The 21,117-nt window shown below is 44.7% G+C and overlaps 1 protein-coding gene across 2 annotated transcripts in view; it reads left to right on the top strand.

Annotated features, from left to right (window-relative positions):
• LOC138448990 (zinc finger protein 436-like) overlaps window positions 1-21,117 on the top strand; it is a 555,369-nt gene that overhangs the window by 76,974 nt on the left and 457,278 nt on the right. The window lies entirely within an intron of this gene.

The raw sequence follows: 21,117 nt of genomic DNA, 5'->3' as shown, positions 1-21,117 counted from the left end.
CAAGATCTGTGACTATAGTAGCACCCTTCTGGGGGATGGTGGAAACTCGATTCAGGATCTGATTTACTATCCAGCAAGAATCAAATCTAAATTGTATGATATGGATTGGATATCCACTATAGAGACCATGCATGCTTACTCCTCCCTGGACCATCTTAGGGAGGAAAATAAGAAATGGGCGATTCTCGCAATTTACCCTGATAGATTCACTAGGCAAGTTTTTCTCTGTTTTCGGTGGAATTTGTTCCTGACAAAATCAATTCTGGCCCGTTATGGTATCTGATGAGCAAACCTCATGTCGAATTTGTAAGATCAGATCTGTGGAACTCTAAAACACCTATTACTAACTTATAAAAACCCTTCAGGGTTTCAGATGGAACTATCTAAAGAAATACCAGAAAATGTCTTTATTTCTTGGCGCAGACTCACTTTGGACAGTATACCTAGCTGGTTGCACTACCTCAATAGTTGTGGTTGTTACAGGCTTTCTGAAACCTCTGAAGTTAGATGTGAATTCATTTTAGTTTGAGGTACATGTTTTAGTACGGTGGACCTTTTTCTTTTCAATGAATTGAATTCTTTTAAGTATATTTATAATTTGAATGTTAAATGTTTGATGTTTGAAATATTGTGCTTGATCATGTTTTCTATTCATAAATGTAATTGTATCTTTTTTGATTGTTCTATAAAATGTTAAAGGTTGATTTTTTCTTTTAACCAAATAATTACAAAAAATATAAGATTACTTTAATTACAATGTTTATGAACTGAAACTGGCATTCAATAATATCTAGTGTGGTAAACCATGTTGGGTATCTAAACCATGTTAATTATTTGAGTGCCAAATGCATGCTGTGTGTGTTCTTAAGGCCAATGAATCTGAGCAAACTCCAAGATGAGGTTCAAGTTTATTTTCTCAAATTCTCAACAGGCCTAGTGGCAGTTCCTCTCTAATCTAAGGATGGGCAGTCAAAGCCTAACCCAGGCTTGTCTCGACCCTAGACTGGTACAAATGATCGGGAACCCCTACTAAAAGATTTCTATCTACAAGTGATGGCCTAAAGGCAAATGTCTCATCTATCTAGACTTTCTCAGGCAGCAATCTAGGTTACACATATCTGGGACCCCGTTTGCATAGTGCCTTCCAATCACTCTGGGGCACTCGTCTGCTCTTTCACGCCCTTCTTCTCCTTTTCCTACTGTTCAACTCTCTACCTGTTTTGCTACTGTCCTCCATTCCTTCCACCCTCTCTTCTCCCACTTCTCCACTTATCTGTCCCTCTAATGGTATCCCTCTCACTTCCCTACTTTCCTCTTGCTATGATCTTCCTCCACCCTCTGATCTTACTCCCTACTACTCTCCCCTCCTATACTACTACTGCTCCTGCCTCTCCACACTACTACTAATACTCTCTGCTGCTCTCTACTACTACTACTTCAGACTCTACACCACTACTACTCCACCTACTGCAACTCCCACCTCTACTATACAGCCCACCTCCAAACCACTACTATTCCACCCCACCTTCTCCTCACTCACCCTCCTTTCATTCTATCACCTTTCACACTCTCTCTGCTCTCTTTACAACCACTTTCACTCACATATCTTACATGCACATTCACACCACAGTACCACTTGCTCTCATTAGCCAATGCCCCCCCTTCGCTATAAATTGCCTCAATGCTCCTTTGCCCTGTGCTTCCTCCTTCTGGTTTCTCCATCTGCCGTCTCCTCATCATCCGAACAACCCACACTTTTGTGTTTCCTGTTGTCTCTTTTATCCACCCCCCTCCTACCTTCCTTCTGATTCCCCTGGCCAGTCTTACCCTTCCTTCACCATCAGAGAGGTGTTAGACATCAAATCACATAAAAGGGAGCAGGGGTTCCAAGCTCCGCCGCTAGCTCTTGTGTGGCTCCCCTGTGGATTGTGGCGGCCCGCTACAATCAAAGTTCCAGTTTGTGTGAGAGTCTGAGTGCCTAGCATGAGTCGCGGCCCAAGAGTCACTCTGTGACTCTGTTACTGGTAAGCAGTGTTTCAGGTTTAAGCGGCTGACAATCTGTTCCAAAATGCTGTTCTGAGGCTTGGCTGTAGGTGAGTACGGTTGCTGTAAGGAGTGGATGGCAGTATTCTGCACTTGTGCTGACAATCTGTTTGGTCCCTTCTTCTGTGTTGCGCAGTGATTCCCTGTTAATCTGATGGTTGTGGTGCTCTGGCACTAGGTACCGCTGGAGCGGCTCTGGCAGGCTGTTCCCTCTTCGGTCCAGAATTGGAGCTGCTACGATCCGTAGTTTTCTAGGAAAAATAGAGAAAAACTGGCCAGCATTTGGAAATAGAGGTATGGGGTGATTAAGAGTGGTACCATATTTAATTGCATTCGCACAGAGGGAAAGAACAGAAACTGGAGCTCTCCCAACTACCAGGAGGGCCACAGAGACCCAACACCATAGTTGAGTTAATCAAAGTATACAATAAAAGGAACGGAAGAAAAAGAAAGCTTGTAGAAAAGTGTAGAAAGCTGAAAGCAGAAACTGTAATGTTGCATTATGGGACTTCCAGTTTGGGAAACTGTAACATAAAAAGTTGTTGAAAAGAAACCAGGAAAAAAAGAGTCCGTATGAGGGTGCAAGGGACACCATGATAAGAAAAGAGAAGAAATTAATGTTCAGAGAGAAAGGCACTGTGGGAATTGTAGTCCTGAAAATCAGAAAGGGTCTGGGACCCACAAGATATTTGAGACGGAAGCCCGAGAAGGGAAGCCATGAAGTAGAAAGAAAAGTGTGCCAAAAATCCCACAGAGACCTGTATTAAATTGAACTGTGAACAAGTGTTGCAAAACTAATGAAGAGGGTTTGGGACCCCTGTTTGATAAAGTAGAAAGCATATGAACTGGTAGAGAGAAAAGCAAACGCAGTGCCGGAGGCACGACCAAGAGAAATGCAGTGCCAGGAGCACAAACCAATGAATGAAAGCCAGGTATAAGAGTGGTCTCACACAGGGCTGAATGGAATACTGTGTGTTATCGAAAGTCTTTGATATGAAGATGTTTTGAACTGTTGTCAAGGTGGTCGTGCATAGGCCTGTGTAAAGCTATGCAGTTTCGAAAGTCTTCGAAGTGAACGTTATATGTCAACAAAGAAGGTTGGGGAAGAAAATCCCATAAAGTAAATATTCGAAAGAAGTCAAAACTCTGTGAGACCCAGACTCGGGTGAGGGAAACCTGAGGGATCTGATGTAAAATATTGTTGAATCAGAACTGTTTTCCAAATGATGTTGAACTAAGGCGAGGGAAGCCTAAGAAGAGTTGATATTGAACAGACAAGGAAAGCCTGAGAGAAATGTGATATTGAGAATAAGGAATGGGAAGCCTATCAAGAGTACTTTGTTAACAGTCGAGAGAAGCCTGTCTACTGGTGAGAACTATTTGAACTGTGCAAACCAGCCACTTGACCAAAGCTCCTAGGATCCCCAGTGACTTGAACCTGGGGAATGGAGTTAACTGCCAGTTATATTGCCATTCTGACTTTCTTTTGATGCACATTTTTGTTTTCATACATTTCCCTACACTTAGTTATTGTTAAAGCGTGAGGGCAAGCATAGGTTTCTCACATAGACTTTCCTTTATTTAGACTAACTGACATTGGACTACGTTATTTGTTTTGATGGTCGAGTCTTCTCCCATTATAGAGATAGGGCAAGATAGAAAGTCTCCAACCCCATTCAAAACTTCAATAAAAGTACTTAAAACTTGCATCTCTTGTGTCTGTGTCTAGTTGTGAATACCATGGCTTCCTCACAGTAGTCATTAACTCTTTTTGGGTTTGATGCTTAATCTTGGTCTCAAGTAGTTCTGCAGTTGTTCCCCACTCACAAAATGCCCTATTTTGTAACGTCTCAGGGCTTTTGCCTGGACTTAATGTCAATATCTTAAGACTGGGACGAGTAGGAGCATTTCAGTAATGATTCCCTTTACCTTCAAACAATTTCAACAATTTAGGACTGGGACGACTATGGGCGTTCCAATAACGAATCTCTGCACCCCCTCCCAGGTCTGCCCTTACCTGTGGTGTACCGGCATAGCGTCACCGGGGTTCTTGCTTGGTTGGGACTGTGATGCTGGAAATGCCTTTTGGAGGGACAGGGCCTCCTAGTCCTTGTTCTACCACTTCTTTGTGTGTGTTTTCTTTGTTTTCTGCCACTGAGGACCAGCATGGACCGAAACTGACATGAACGCAGTGTAGTTTGCTGAAATGCTGGGTGCTTACCCCAATCCACATTCCTTGTTGTGGGTGTCTGGGTGCGGTGAATGGCCTAAATGCCTGTGAGCCTGATTGGCTGGCTGGCTGGCTGCCTGCATGAATGCTCTTCTGTGTGATTGGTTGACGGAGCCTGGCTCAGCCTGAGTGAATGGGAATCAATGTGTATATCTGGGGACCTCTCACTTACCAATTTGTTTAGAAGCTGAAGTCGAAGCTGAAGCAAGAACAATCTGTTCCTTGAAGCCCAGCTGGAGGAGGTCTGCTGCTGCATTTTTTTTGTGTAATCCAAAAGCTGCCGTGTTCTTCCAAGGACTGATCCAGAGGACCTGCAAAGGAGACCTCTCCTAGAGCTACGAGGGGCCATCGTGCAACCTGCTACTCTTCATCAAACTACCCTGGAAGCCAGTCCAGAAGAGAAGTGCACGGACATCTCCGGTCGAAGTCCATTGGTGTCACCCAGGATACAACGTCCTTTCATTGCCAGTAATTTCAGCGCATGGCATTTAAACGTGTAAAGAATTACGAAACTGGTAAACAACATTTTTAGTGGGGGTGGGAAAGGGCAGATAAGGGGCTCATGGGTAGGGAATAGGTAAGAATGGGTGGGTGAGGGCGGTGTGGGGGAGTTTGGGAGGGTGTAACCCCCACCCAGAAAAGAAAAAAAAGAATTTTGATGAATATTTCCGTAATTATGTACATGTTTAAATGCCAGGCGTTGAAATTACTGGCGATGAAAGAACATAGAACCATAACCCAGGGTCCGGGGGTGCGTTTAGCAACCGCTGGAAGCTGTTGCTGCTTACCGCCCAGAAGAAGGGGTACCCTGGCATAGTGCTGCTGGACACCTGGAGCTGCGAAAGTTCCAAACTGACTAAGAACATTTCAAGGGACATCCTTGCCATCATCACTGACCACTTTTTCCTGCCGGAGAGAGTCCAGAGTCGCTGGGTGCAGAGGAAGGCCGGTTGGTAGGTTTCCCATCACCAGAAGCTAACAGAGACGTCCCAAGCATACAGACTTGGTGAAGGTTTGAGGTCCACTCCAGTAGTCAAGTCCAGGTCGCCCGAAGCCGTCCAGAGGTCCGTGCTGCGGCTGCAAATTGAGTATTTGGCCTAAAAGTTAGAATTGGATTCAGGATGTGGTATTCCTCTCGGTTAGAGAGGCTTTATTTTCTGACAGGAACATGCTTGACTGTTTGTCTGGGCCTCATTCAGTGATATATAAATAGGATATTTATTGTGAAGGTTGTTGTTTGTTCATTTTTGTCACCTTTTCTTCTCATGTTGGCTGTTCTATGTATTTTATACTTCATGCGTGATAAAAGGAGGAGTTGTTTTTTACAAAGTGTAATACTGTTTATAGTTTCATGACCTACTGATATGACTGGTAAGGTAGTACCCTGAATTATCACCGGGCGAAGAACATTGGATTCCTGGGAGCCAATCAGGATCAAAACCTTCCAGGCATTGCTCGCTAGCGTGGTGCTATGGATCCTGATGGCCATTAGGATGTTATGCCGCACTCTGGTTACCTGCAACTTTGTCCTTGCTGTCCGGACTCTCGCTACTTACCTCTTGCCACCGTCTCACGGCTCCTTCTCCCCTGCTGCTGACTTCTTTGTCCTGAACCCCTCCTGATCCACATGTGAGCTGCTGCCCTCTCTCTTGACATGACCTGCAATGCTGCAATAGAATCTGGTCCACAGGCATATTATGAGCCCTTAGCCCTCCTTATGCACCCTTGCATTGCTCTGGCCCAAATGTCAGACTAAGAAACCACCAGCAAGCATCATTTTCATCGTTTCTATGTACTGTAAGTCTGATAGCAGAGTCTCCATGTGGCCCATTCCCCTTCCCCCATCAGACATAGCTTTTTCTCCAATTTCAGGATCGTTGCCTGTTTCTGTCGTGGAGAAATGAACTAAGAAAAGAAATCAATTTTAGAATCGGAATGATGAGGGGAGGAGAAGACCGTATAGTTCCTTTTTGTTGGGCACATGGGGTCCTCCAGTGATCCATCAATGCAAAGGCATGTTTAAAACCACACAGATATGGGAGCGTTTGCGATACTAGATTTACCCCAACAGACCTGTCCAGCAAGGGGTAATGTAGCTCATTAAAGTCTCCACCCAGAAGCATAGAGTATCCGTTAAATTCGCTTTGATTATTTGTTGACCAGTTCAGGAATGTGTGCCCATTGTGAATTGGGTGCATATAGATGTTCCTATATCATTGAGACCTCCATCAATAACGACGATTCGTTTTAAAAAGAAAACGAGGAAAAGCAACCTTACCTGTCAATTATTGACCTGGCCACACAGAATCTTAGATTCGTCTTAATTAAAGCACTGGCTCCTCTATGTTGAGAGTTGAAGCAGCTGGAGATTTCAAAGACAAATATTTTACTTGGCCCATAGTGTTTTTTTCTTCTCCACAATGTGAGCTTCTTGCAACACTGCATAAGGTTTACCCCCTACAGGCATCTCCACACCTTTGTGCGTTTGGATGGATTGTTCAGCCCTTTTCATGATGATAATCTGGAGGGTTTGCCCATGTCAAAGGTTGCAATACCCTATGTACACTTGTACAGTGCATACACCTCACAGCTATGGTAAGTAAAAGGCAACTTGAAAGTCTCCCAAGGGGGAAACATATTTTTAAAGTAGGCATTACTTTCAGCCCTGGTAGGCCAATCTGGAAATGGGTGACAAGGGGGGAAGGAACACCCGGACATGGACAATACCAGAGGTACCAATACAGCACAAAACAAACATCCCCCCTTAGATAACAAGCTGATATTCTAAGTACACACATCCCGCCGTACATGAATGTTTTACAAAAAACAGAGGAGCAGGATTCAGCAACTAAGATGCTAAATAAAGGAACAGTTCACCCACCAACTCCCACCTACCATATTTCGATAGTATTGACACTTGATGTAGACTAAAACTACATGGTAAAATAACACCAAAACCACCTTCTCTACCTACCGAAGTTCAAGGTTTCTTATATCCCAAGTGTATCTAACTATATTGCCAATGGGGCTCTATCGCGTGAGTGTGTGTTTCAGGGGCAAACGTGCTTCATACCATGCCTATAACATGAGAAGTTATTCCCCTCTTTCTTTCCTTACAAGTTAGCAGTAATCGCACAGCTACCAGGCCTAGAATGTGCTTCTGAAGCCCATTCTCAGGGACCTCACAGAATGAACAATTGGATTACGGAAATCCCCCCATCACCCAATCAATAATTGCCTGCCATGGAAATGCCTTTATGGGAAGGAGGAGAAGCAAAGGAAGAAAAGGAAACCAGACTCCCGTTTTCTAAAGCTATCAATGTTAACAATGATTGTCCTACAAGATAAGGAGCACAACAGATTGGTTAATATGAGAGTGGATGTAAAAAGGGGAGCCAGTATGGATTTAGGAAAGAAGATACAATCAGTATATCTGAAGGTTTACTAAACTATCCCATAACACCTGGTTAAAGAAGACTGGAATCCCCCTTACTGTCAGTAACTGGGCAGCACCAGGTAGCATTATTAGGGCCACTCAATAACAATAACCTTTAGTGAACAACATTAGGCAGTTTGTCAAACCCCCAACATGGTACCTTTTCAGCGTTCAATTCACTGATGGACCACAGGGTCTGGAGGAGCAGGTGTGGGGTGTAGGTGCCCCCCACACACAAACTGTATGTATATGTCCCAGATGCTCTGCATGCCCCATGGTGCTGACACAAAGCATATATCAAAGCGGAGTTCAGGCGACTTACCCCAGCACAAGAAGTCTTCACATTTGCTCCCCCAATGATGACTCAAGCGTGTGGTGCCAACTGAGAGCACAGGAGTCTCCCCTCCCACCCCCCCAACAATACCATATGGTTCAGACCTGGATTGGGGAAGTGTACGTGACACTCCGTTCCCCAGAGGCCGTTGGAAAAGAAAGCAGACTACTGTCATCCCTAATTCAATTTACCTGTTAACCTCAATAATCATATAGGCCCTGCTAGCTGGGCTGCTATATGTTGACCAGTAATCGAAGACCATCACCAGTCCCCAATGCATAGAAATGCACTAACACTGATGGTGATAAACTACATCTACTGTTAACAATTATAACCTATTACTGTTTAACATTGCCCCATTGATGAGTCTCACCAAAGAATGAGCAGATGGGGATGAACCCATCGAGGCATATTTTAATTCTAACCTACCTAATCGAAAAGTGTCCTTGTTTCATCCCCCTCCCGACCTGACCACCATTCAAAGTCAGTGAGATTTGGCTTCAGATGTAAGTGACTGGACCTGTTTCCTTCTAAGTCTAGGCCAGATGCATAGTTTTTCCTAAAATAACCACTTCTATACGGTCTTGATCAAAATGTGTAAGGAACTCCTCTACAGTGGGATGGTGTTCAAAGTTGTCAGTCTGCCACTCGCCCATTGTGAAAGTTGCGGGCTAAACCATTTAATAACTAATTTCTTTCTGCTTTCCTTTCTCTTTTTTCCTTCCAAACATCTTACGCCTGTTGTTACAAAAACATAATTTTGTCCCCATACTCCCAACTTTAGATTACTGACTTCTTGGGGCCTTCTCAGAACCATTTCTTTAATAGCCAGGAATCCGAGTAAGACAGATCGTCATGTGATTTCTGAGGTTTCCTAAGGCAAGGGCCCCATAGTTCGGCTGGCCCTTTCAGCTTCAAATACTTTGCTGGGGGATGGTCTAGCTGTTTGGGCAAGGTCTATGGGGGGCTTCCTTCTCTTGCCCCCCCACACAGAAAAATCTGCCAAGCGGATGTTATTTGGGCGTAATGTCCTGAGGGGGCGGGCCAAACCCGTTGGTAACAGCCTGACGCCTAAGTCAAGGGCCTGAGCAAAGCGAGGGTCCCTTAACACGGACGGTGGTGCTGTTACAGACAGGTTTGGCCCGTCGCTGAAGAGCATATCGCCATTAGCACCTGTGTAGTTCCCTACGTGGGTGCTAATGTTGTGTATACGTTAAAAAAAAAAGGTCCTTGCTGCACGGCCCGGCGCCACGCTGCAGCAGCGCGCTGTGGTTCGGAAGTCTGTTTTCAATGTTGATGATGGGGACTGACTCGGCCGCGCTGCAAGGTGCGTTTCGTTAAAAAAAATACACACTCTTAGGAGTAGGAAACTACACGAGTCCTAAGAGGTGAGGGGAGCGAAGGATGATCGGGGACGGGAAGGGGGGCGCTGGCTTGCAGTACCCAGGCTGCTCGGAACGTGGCTTGTGCCAGACAATACAGACCACTTCCAAGCATCCTGTTTGGCCAGTGCCCACTTCCAGGGAGCTAATGTTATTATAATTACGGATATAGTGAATTCAAGAAGGACTCACCGTCCCCTATGGGCATAATGCAAGACTTGTGTAAATTGATTTTTAATCCTGACAGGCGGCCGAAACTAGAGATTTGCGCCAATAATTCCGGGAGCAAAGTACCGACATGTGTGAGATAACCCACGATATCATTGGCAAAGAGGCACAGCTTAAACTCAACCTCTCTGCCACGGATGCCCTCAATCTCTGGTTCACTCTAATCGAGATGGCTGACGGTTCCATGGTAAGTGCGTATAGTAACGGCGAGAGAGGGCACCCCTGTCTTGTCCCTCTCGATAACTTAAAGGAGTCTGTAAGAGCCCCATTGACTTGCACCCTGACCGTGGGTCCCCTATAATTAACCCTGAAACCTGTTTTCCTCAGGACTGCATCATGAAGGTCCACTCCACGCTATCGAATGCTTTCTCAGAGTTTATACTAGCAGTGGTCCCCAACCTTTTGTGCACAATAAGCAAAATGTGCTTATCAAGTGAAATGGTGAGCAACATCCATTCTTCGATGGAACATATTGGTGCACAGTTGGTGGAAAAATTATTGTAGCACACATTATAAATGTAGCAAACTTAAGATTGCTAATCATATTAATTTGCAGTACATAAGTTATCTAGACCATGTGCAATTCTAGCAAATTCAATTTGCAATGGCCTTTAACTCCATTTGACATTAAGTGGTTTAAAGGTAATGGTGAGTGGTAAGTGGGGCATTTGTAGACAGATGGGGCCAGCAATGTTGTTCAAAAACATAATAGGACTAAATAAGCATTACCAGAGGCTTTGGGTTCTTGCGCAAAATATTTCATGATGTTTAGTGGAAATGATTGGACAGTAAAATTGGTCACAATGGGACCCTGATTTTCAGGTGTACTTTGGGGTTCTGTCCTAGGAATTGTTTGAATCTTTAGTGGCAATGGTGCATTCTTAAGCATACAAGACCAGTAATACTATTTCTCAATCATAGGTTACTGTATTGTGGATGTTTCTTTCTTCAGGAATGTTATGAAATGTGCATTCCTGATCGAACAGAGTGATTACTATCCTCTTGCGTTAATTTTCCAATAGCCTGGGGTAGGCCCGGCGAAGATGTCCGACAGCCAGAGGGGCTGGTTTGCAATCCCTAAGCTCAAAAAGGAAGCATTGGAAAGAATTACTAATTCACAGGAAATTAAACATATTTTTGTAAAAATGTAAAGCAGAAAAGACGCCCCAAAGGACAGTGTCCCCGTCTTTGAGGCTCCGGTTGAAACTAACCAGAACAGAGATATAGGAAAATGGCAGCGTTGTTCCATGCAGAATCTCGAAAAAGAAAATGTAACTATGACTTAATAAGTGATGTGGACGGCTGGCCACATACAAAAGGGCACATACAAAATGCTAAAAGACAAAAAATTATGTATTGAGAACCAATGGGAACTTTTAGAGAGGGACACGATTTTGAATGACACCAAATTGTTTTGAAAAAAATCACTTTGTTCCCATATTGATGGTCCCCTATACTGGGAACCCTGTTTAATGCAGTTGACCAGACAGGTATTGTGCCATCTTCATGGAAAGTAGGGCATTATGCCATCTTCGTGGAAAAGTAGTCTGATCGTGCCTACATTTAAAAAAGGGTTCCACTGCTGGCCACCACTGTTACAGGCCAATTTCCTTACTGGATATTGCCAGTAGGATATTCTCCAAATGTTTGATACTCAGACTGGAGAAGTGGGCTCAAAGTAACAATGGGCCTCATTACGACCCAGGCGGTAAGTTACCGCCTGGGTCGTACCTTTACCACCATGGCGTAAACTATGTTTACGCCATGGTGGTTGGTGGACTTACCGCCCCATTCCGAGGTTGGCGGGGCGGTAAGTCCCCAATCCCCATTTACCCTTCCCCATTCCCATTTTTGCCCCATAGGGCATAATGGGAGTGGGGAAGGCGTTAATTACGCCACCGTAAATTACGGTGGCGTAATTAACAACAAGGTCCCTTAGCGCCATGGATTTTAAGTCCTGCTAAAAGCAGGTGTTAAAACCTCCATGGCGCTAAGGGACCTCGGAATCAGGCGGTAAGGGTCGGCGCTGTTTACGCCGCCGTAAACCCCTTACCGCCTGAGTCGTAATGAGGCCCAATATCTTGAAGGCCTCCCAAGTGGGTTTCAGGAGAGGGCTTTGTACAGTGGACCACTGCTTCACAGACAGACACTATTTGTGTCTTTTTAGGGATTTGGAGAAAGTATTTAATTGGATTGATAGAAACATCCTGTGGTGCAAGTTACATTTGATTGGGGTCCCTAATGGTTTGTTAAATCTTATGCAACTGTTCTATGCAATGCAGACACCTCAGCGGCTGTCCAATATACAAGATCAGGGAATTATTCATTGTTTTCCCCCACCAATAAAGGTGTAAGACAGGCATGTTCCTTGGCCACAATGTATTACTTTCTTTCAGACTTTGACCATATTTTTTCTCTTAGGAAAGTTAATCAACTCTCTCTGAAGGGTACATCTTCTAGCGTGCTTCTTTATGCGGATGTGACAGCTACTGTGGATTTAACTCTGGCAGGGCTCAAACAGTGCCTTTTTATATAGAAATGACTATTCTGGGTACCATAGTTTGAAAGTATATGATAAAAACAAAAATGATGGTGTTTGGGAAAAGGGGGAACCGTATATCTGGGTTTTGAATGAATGTAGAATTGAGGAGGGAACCTCATATTATTTTGGGGGACTTCTCTTCTTCAAAGAGCAGTACTTCGGCCAATCATTAAAATAAAACAACTGAAAGGGTCTTGTTGCGGATTAAAGGGATTTTACAATTTTATTTCAAGCTTTGTGTGTTCAGATTGGACAAGTGCCTGGAGGCATACAAGGCAAATGTCTAGTTCCAGGTTTTTATGGCTGCAAAATCTGGGGTTACTCATACTGTCATGTCCTGGAGGTGTTGTAATATAAATTCCTGCACCAAATAGCATGTCACCCTCCAGGTATACCTGGTAGCACCTTATGAGCTGGCACTTATATAGCGCACCGAACCCAAAGGCGACTGGCCGCTTCTACTTAAGAGGTTGGTTACAGGAATTGCTTAAATAGTAGGTTACAAGTATAGTTACAGTGGTTACAAAGTGCAAGTGCTTAATTGTCAAGTCGGGTAGGTTACAAAGTAAAGATAAGGCATGTGGGCAGTGCAAGGCTGCAACGTCTAATCAGGTAGTTACATTGTAAAGACACAGCATGTGGACAGCACAGGCTGCAAGGTCAATCATGTAGTTACATGGTATAGTCCATGAAAGTGGGAAGCGCAAGGCTGCAGGGTCTAATCAGGTGGTTACATTGTAAAGGCACAATTCAGTCAAGACATTAACAAAACGTACGTGTGTACGGGCTGTGAAAGCCTCGCCACGAGTTACAAGGGGCTACATCGGGCAGCATGTAGGTCAAGTTGGCAAGATTATGCAGGCTAGGAAAGCCTCTACTCTGCCCAGAGCTGGTAGGTTTCAATGGATAAGAACAGTCACATTAGGTGGGTGAGTGGCCTGGTGGGGGTTGAACCTGGTATATTATCCAGCGCCACTCAGAAGCCATGCCGCGAAGTTCACCTCCCGGTCAGAACCGCTGAGCAGTGAACTGTGGGTATGCAAATTAGCTCAAAAGCATACATTTTTACTGTCAGAAAAGTGTCTTGGGCTTATTGGTCAAAGGCAGATATTTTATACACGGTTATGTCAACCCAATACCGACATCTCCCAATGATGCAGACAACCAGATGCATGCTTCACCCTCGTTGAGGATCACCACATTGGTGCATTCTGACATCCCCGTGAACGGAGCTTTGGGGCATGTTTACCAAACGGGGATGGCAGACTGCACCACATCCATGGTTCCCTAATAAGGGTGAAACATTCATGTGGTTTTTGCACCCTTGAGAGCTATTTGTCTTGGGTTGGTAAAGCTATTCATGAAATAGCACTGCCCTATATAAAACAAGCAGTTTTGTGGCATGGAACACATATTTTTGTTTTTTTAGCTAATGCACATACCCACAGTGCATTTCTCAGTGCTTCAGACCCGTAAGTGACCCTTACAGGCTGGATGGCGCTCTGGCACGTGTGCTTGTCAGCTGCAATGGCCACATTCTCCTCATATTGCAAGTGTAAGGTTTTTTTTCTCAGACATAGTTTAATCCACGATAACTGTGATGGTCTCTGGTATATCAGATAGGATGGGATTCTCAGAAACATTTGTCCACATAGCTCATCTCCAAACTCTCGTTTTTTTTCTTTTTAAGAGTACCTTAAAGAGGTTTAGTTGAAAGGAGTTACATAATGTTCCATTGCTCTGGAGTTTTCCTTCCTCCAGCCCCGAAGACCCACAGTGTAGGCTAGTTGTCTCTATGTGCTTTTCATCGGCACCGACCTTAATACATCTTACATCTTGTATGTTGCCTTCTCAAGCGTTAGCTCCAAAAATCGCATAGAACATATGCATATTATGAACATGCGTTCTTATCGGCAGGAGCACGAAGGAACAGCTTTATCCATTATGCTAATGTGACACACTTGTCCTTTTATTTCCTCAAATTCATGTATGGGTATTTACCTTTAGCTACTCCAGAGGTCTGAGAAATAACGCAGCTATTACTAGAATGGATTCTTTCCAGGTGGTGCGTGCAGACTCTAGAACCCCGACAATACATGTACATGCATAGAATGTTCAATTTGTCCATTGGCTATTGAGAATAATCATTTCTTTAGAAACACTTGCAAAGAACACACACATAGTGCCAGAATGTATGCAATCTCAGTTTATTTGAATCGATTGTACAGAACCACAATTCTTACTCAAGAAATCCTGCTACAATTGCTGTTTGCATTGAAATATTTTTTTGGACGCTTTTGCCAAATATTCTGTTTTATTCATTTTGAAAAGGCACTTTGACTTCCAAGTGGTTCTGTGTGCAAATCTTAATAGTAAACGCACAAGAAAACGGATGCCCCAGACACTGGAAACCGCACATTTTCATTTATTGGGAACAGCATATGTCCATACTGCTCTCTCACATTTTACTTGTGTGCATTTTAAGCAGAATTATGAGAATATGCAACATATTTTTAGGTACATCTCGCTGGTACCCACCGTTCCAAAAAGGAACAGTCCTTGGGCCTGTAATTCTCGTTCACGATTAAAAAAGCACCAGACCTTGCTACATTATGCAATTCATAAGTAAAATATATATCTGTTGACTTCCTGAATTTGACTTATAAAATTATTAATCACTAAATTGCATTAACAAAAACAAACTAAAATATAAAACATTGATACTTAAAAAGTGAATTGTGATTGTTATATCTTTGGTCTGTTGTTTGTTTGTTCCTGCTGGCCATCCATTAATATGGTAGTAGAATGTTGGTGCATGCTGAATAAATGACATCTCATGAAAATGTTGGTGCATAGTTTGGGTGATTCAATTGGGCCTGAGCTGGAGGGAATGAGGCTGGCCAGGGGGTGGTGTGATGAATCGCAGGTATTCACCCCTTCTTAAGCAGGAGCCCCACTCCCCCACCCCATGAGGGTGTGTCTGCTCTGTAAAACCCTCCCTAGGGGTCGGGGCAAGTGGGACCTGTGATAAACCTGAAGGTATTCTCATCCCTGTCCCCCATGGATCCCCTGTGCAGGTAGCCAGGGAAATGCCATAGCTCTTGGATCCTGACTCTGAGGGTGGACAAGAGAGGGAGGATCACATGGGTGGAGGGACTTTGGGAACTAGGAGTGGGGTGCCCTTGGGAGAGACTTGGTATCCCTCCACCCCTACCAACAACCAACGTGACCCTACCCCATGTCACAATCACACTAACTGGAAGGAAGAGAGATCGACACTCTCCCCCGAACCACGGAAGCCGAATGAACTCGACCCTCCCACCGTGGTTGGCACAGGCGCCTGATTTAGAAAACAGGTCGCCACGTGGCAGCCAATGAGGGGAAGAGGGGTTAGGGAGAGATTGTGGATAGGGAGGGGAAGTTAGGAACACCGGAAAGAGGGTAAGGAAACTCCTAATGTGGATGGGACTGGGGAAACACCAGGAAAAACCCTACTCTATCTAACATAGAATGAACAGAAATACCACCTGCACTATTAACATGTACCTGATTTCTGAATAGCACACCTTAGTACGTGTACTGAATCCTGCTCTGAAATATCATGCTCTTACAACACATAAGCAAGCAATATGACCACACATGAGGCAAAGCTTCCCAAAATGATTAGACAATACACATGGCCCTTCGGGCAGCGTTAGCAACATACAACATAAATGCATTTCCTTTCGTTCCTGGTACTAGTGAAATGTCGTTGTCCATATGCAGTATTTCCTGCATTAACCCAACACAAGATTGGCAAAGTTCCTGTAACATAAGAGTAACAAACACACTTTGTTTCTTCCCACTGATTGCATTCAAAGAGATGAGGGCGTTACTTATCTCAGGTCTGGGGAGCCCGTGGGACTTCCCAGACAAATATTGAAACAGCGGTAAATCATTCCAAGCAGTTCAGAAATATATTGCCCCCACAAGTACTTATCTTGAGTCTGGGGAGCCCCGTGGGACTTCCCAGACGAAGAACAGCAAGCGTTGTCTCTGCCGGCTACTCAGCGCCCCTCCTGCTCCTTCCGCACCGTGAATGCGTGCGATCAGGCGTTTCTCCCCTGCATCTCTTTTCGTCACACGCGGACGCCTTCCTCCTTTTGCCGAACGCGACCGCCTGCCTCCTGCTCCAAATCAACAATAAGACACACCTGCCCGCCGCCGTTGCCTGCCTTTAAGGTGCCTTGATTCTTGATGCAGTACATCTGGCAAGGCGCGCACGGGCAAAACTACAACATAACACAAAGGATGCTGGGAACTGTAGTTTCCTTTGTCCTTCCAGCACATAATGTCTCAATAGGCTTATTTTAGCACTCCACGCCTGTGCCAACCCTGATTCCTGACACCCCAGCCTTTATGGGCTATTGTAAGCCTGTTTCCTCACTTTCCGCAATGTGAAAGGTGACCGTACTGTGACGAGGAAGAGGAGGGGAATGAACACTACACACTTGTACCACTTAGGTACTGGGACGAGGAAGCTGCATCCCGAGAATTGTGAAGGTCAGGCATGTCTTCCTAATTATGGTAAGGTAGATCTAATTAACCAGGCACACCTGCAGCCTGTTAGAAGGCTGCAGGTACATATTATGACAGGCTTGGAGCACCCCAGAGAGAATCAGGGAGGCCGGCATGGCAGAGACCAGCAGGGGACCAGCTCTACGAGGAGGCAGCTGTGGTGGGACTGTAAACGGAACCAGGACGCCGGCAGCCCAGGATTAAAGAGGACGCCAACTGCGTCCATTCAAAAACAGAGAACTTGAGTGAAGAAAGAACTATCTGGCAAGCGATCAGGGTTTGCAACAGCAGTGTTTCCCGGCTGGAGGGGAACCCATGAGAACCGCTGGGAGAAGGAGCAGACTGCTGGTGAGTGTCGGAAGTGCATGCATGCACTGCAGAGCTCCGAAGCGGACCGCAGGCAAGTGCCAGTCCATCCCTATTGAATACTGAACTACAAGAGTGCATTTCAAATAACAAGATTTTTTTTTTAATGAAAACTTAAACCTTAAGCAGCATAAGAAACTATTGAATCGAAAGCAACTTACATTGAAAACACATTAAAACCATTAAGCAATAAATTGCGAAGCACAATACGAATATTAAAGTATATCCTAAGAGGCTAACAAGGAGAAGCCAAAAAGAGTGGAACTTTGTACATAAGGCCAGGAGGCCAACCAAAAGACTTTAAGCAGAACACCTTGGTGCAAAGAAACGAGTCCCAAGAAACCCTTTTGTACACCGAAGCAAGTGCAAAGGAACCCCTTGGTGCACAGGAGCAAGCGCCAAGGAACCAGCGGGGCGGAAGAGTTCAGGGATCCTGGTTGCACGAACTGTAATGGGTGTACTGTGCCGTCTGATAACTGTGCCTAGAGCAGCGAACCCTTAATACTGAAGACCCAGAACATTCGTAAAACCGACTGGTAAAACCAACTAAAATAAATACAAAAGGTAAATTTGAAGTTTTGGCGAAGGGAACCCTGAGGTTGAAAAACCATTTCATGTTGTCTTAAGAGCGAAGCCCCAAGACCACTTTTTGTTTTGAATTGTACTGCATGAGACTTGGGGAAGGGAAGCCAGAGGATTATCTTGAACTATGAACACAAAGGGAGGAGGCTTCGCCTTCATCTCCAAATCCAATCTCAACATCAGAAAAATTCCTAACATTCTCTTCAGGAAAACTCTGGTCCACTAAACTCACAATCTCGGCCACAACCTCACTAAACTTACACCTTATGTATAGGCCGCTAGGTCCCATCTCTTCATTCGACGGGGACATTGCCACCCTGCTAACTACAGATACAAAACTCACTTCTAAAGTGATCGTCCTTGGAGACTTCAATCTGGGTCTCTACGACAACTCGGATACTCAAGCCTCCACACTAGCCAATACCTTTGAAACACATGGTTACACCTTACGATCTTCTGGCCCAACTCATGTCAAAGGTCGAATGCTCGACTGGCCCGCCGATCACAATTGCACCACCCACATCTCTAACAATGATCCCTGCCCGTGGTCAGACCACAACACCATACTAATCCAAATCAGCACTAATACACCCGCTAACCCGCCTAAGCCAATGGCACCTGCCACTCAAGCTCATAACATGCGTAACATCATGCCAGAAAACATCCTCCCGCAGAACTCTCGGCTCACTACACATGCCGAAGAGACATCAGACCCGGCCTCTCTGGTTTCTACCTATAATCAAGTGATGGAAATAGCCTTAGATGCAGTGGCCCCACTGGGTAATTGCAAAGCTAAACCGAAAGCTCATCTTAACAAGTGGTTCACCCCTGAACTTAAAGACCTATGAAGCAAAAAAAGAAATGCAGAAAGTAACTGGTGAAAAAACCCATCAATCTTTAACAAACAATTCACCTCCTTAGCTTCTGACTACAAAAAAGCCACCCATAGGTCAAAAAGCAATGCGTACAACCTGCGCATAGAAAAGGCCAACTCTAGCTCCAAAGAGCTCTTCTCAGTCCTAAGAGAACTAGAAGCTCCCTCTCAGACCCCTGACTTATGCATCAAAGACCAAGCCTGGTGTGAAAACATTCAAAAGTCTCTTATGGATAAAATCACATCACTCCAGCTTAAAATTAATAACAAAAAGCTGAAACTCAACACAGCACAGAAGCCCACCATCGGACCCATTTCACCTAATACACTCCCTAAGTATGATTTCTCCGATATCACGATAGAGGATACCACCAAAATTATAACAGGCCTAAACCTACAGAATGCCAAGGCAGCATATGCACTGCGACCCTAATCAAAGATTGTGCTGACAACCTAGCACCTTTCATTACCCAACTCATTTGCCACTAACACAGTACCGGATAACCCCAAGAAGCTTGGGTGATGCCACTTCTAAAAAAACAACCTTAGACCCTAATATACCCAGGAACTACCGGCCCATCACGATGGTACTATTTCTGCAAAAAATTCTGGACAGAGTAGCATATTTCCAGATTAAAAAATACTTTGAAACACACCACCTACTAGGCCTCCGGCAATCAGGCTTCCGCCCAGGCCATGGCACAGAAACGCCATTAGTAGACCTTAAAGCACAAATGGACCAGATTAGGGACAGAGGGAGGTGACTTAGCCATCCTCCTCCTCCTGGACCCCCTGGCGGCATTTGACCTTGTAAATCACAAAATCCCTTCACCTAGCCAGCGATGCCTACTTCTCCAATAACGCTATAGCTTGGATCAAATCATTCTTGTCAATCCGTACAATGAGTCTTCACCGCTACTGCAGCAGCAGCTAACCCCACCTCAGTTACCTGCAGAGTACCTAATAAGCCAAAGAAAGTGGTATCCTTGTCTTGGGCTGAAAGCAATGCATATTTAACTGTAGCTAGGAGGAAGAGTAGAGAGGAACCTGATGCTCAGGGGAAGCCCCCTGACATCAATGCGCCAGGAGGAGGCGCAGCACAAGTTAGTCACGGAGCCCACAACTTTTGGAGAGAGAGCGCGAGGACGAGACTCCAGAGAACTGACGTGTGAAGATGCAGGAAGAGTCTTTGGTCGATCGAGAGAGAAGCAAGCAACCCGGTGGTGGCTTGGCCCAAAGCTGGAGTTGGTGGGCAGGACACCCCAAGAACAACACTGATAAGGCCTGTGAAGGAAGCAAGGCTTGCTTCCAACTAGCAGAACCAGTGCAGAGCAGGAGTTTTTCGTAGATCCGAGAACGTGGAGGTGAGAAGCGGACGAAGTGAGAGAACAGTCCCGAGCGAGAGTCGAGCCCAACCACTGGCCCCTAGCAAGTAACAGGTACCTGGGAGACCAGGAGAAGTGGGTGGCCCGCGCGATATCGCTATCACTCCAAGAAATCCCATCACAGTCAGCCTAACGAGAAAGCAGGGCTAAAGTTATATGATGGGAGTTGGAGATACATAATGAGTGATTGAGAGAGGGAAGAGACTTATTATATGTATCTATCACCTCATTCCAGTTCAAAGGACGAGTTGTCAAGTGCACAACATAGTCAAGTAATAAGTGAAAAGCCTAGAAGAGAAGGGCTGAGTTCACACAAGTGGTGTATGACCAATAAGCAATGAGTTACTCAACCCAGCGGTAAAAAGCCTAGAAGGGAGGTGCTTTATCAATACGACGGGAATATAACCAGTCAAATCAGAGATATTAGAAGATTGAGGACTGATGATCATAGAAGCTTAAAACGTGGCAGAGGAAAACCTGATCCAGTACTCCTAGAGGGAAGGTGTGGTAAGAAACTACAAATAATAATTTTTGTATTAAGAAGGGTTATCTTAAAGGACATTATAAAAAGGAGACCACTAAAAGCACAAGAAAGAAAAACTTTCTTGAGGAGCTAAAAGAGTTGGTCACAGAGACTTTCTGTTTTACCAAGAGGGCATATAATTCAAGGCAATGTTTAATGAACTGGAGGAGAGACCTGGAAAAGGCAAATTATTCCCTTGGTCTATTTAAGTTGCTTTATATTAATGGCAGGGCCAGATAGTATAGTTTGGACTTGACGACTGATGAGCACCTTTCGTTTTTTTAGATAGGTAGGGTACCTCCCTTTATTTATAGGGAAAGTTAGGCCTTCTACTTATAATTTTCTTTACAATTCCAAGTGTCCGACTCTTCTGACCCGCCACAGTGGTCTAATTACATTATAGATTAGGAATAGCAGGAAGCATGTAAATAGTGTATAACAAGGCAGATTAACACTGGGTCCTTTATGAACCTTAGTTTTCTCTGAGGTATCAAAACGTGTACATCATGGACCTTAGCTTTCTCATTGGCTTCAAACATGCTCCTTCTGCCCATTCGCTTTCTTGCAGGCTTCATGGAGATCTCTCAAACAGTCCACCCCTGTGCCTTGGCTTCCTGTCATTAGTCCATCAGTTC

The sequence above is a fragment of the Ambystoma mexicanum genome, chromosome 1p (assembly GCF_040938575.1).
Source record: "Ambystoma mexicanum isolate Mex_15411 chromosome 1p, UKY_AmexF1_1, whole genome shotgun sequence".
NCBI lineage: Eukaryota > Metazoa > Chordata > Amphibia > Caudata > Ambystomatidae > Ambystoma > Ambystoma mexicanum.
The sequence above is the reverse complement of the archived record's forward strand: the minus strand, read 5'-3'. Positions and strand labels throughout refer to the sequence as shown.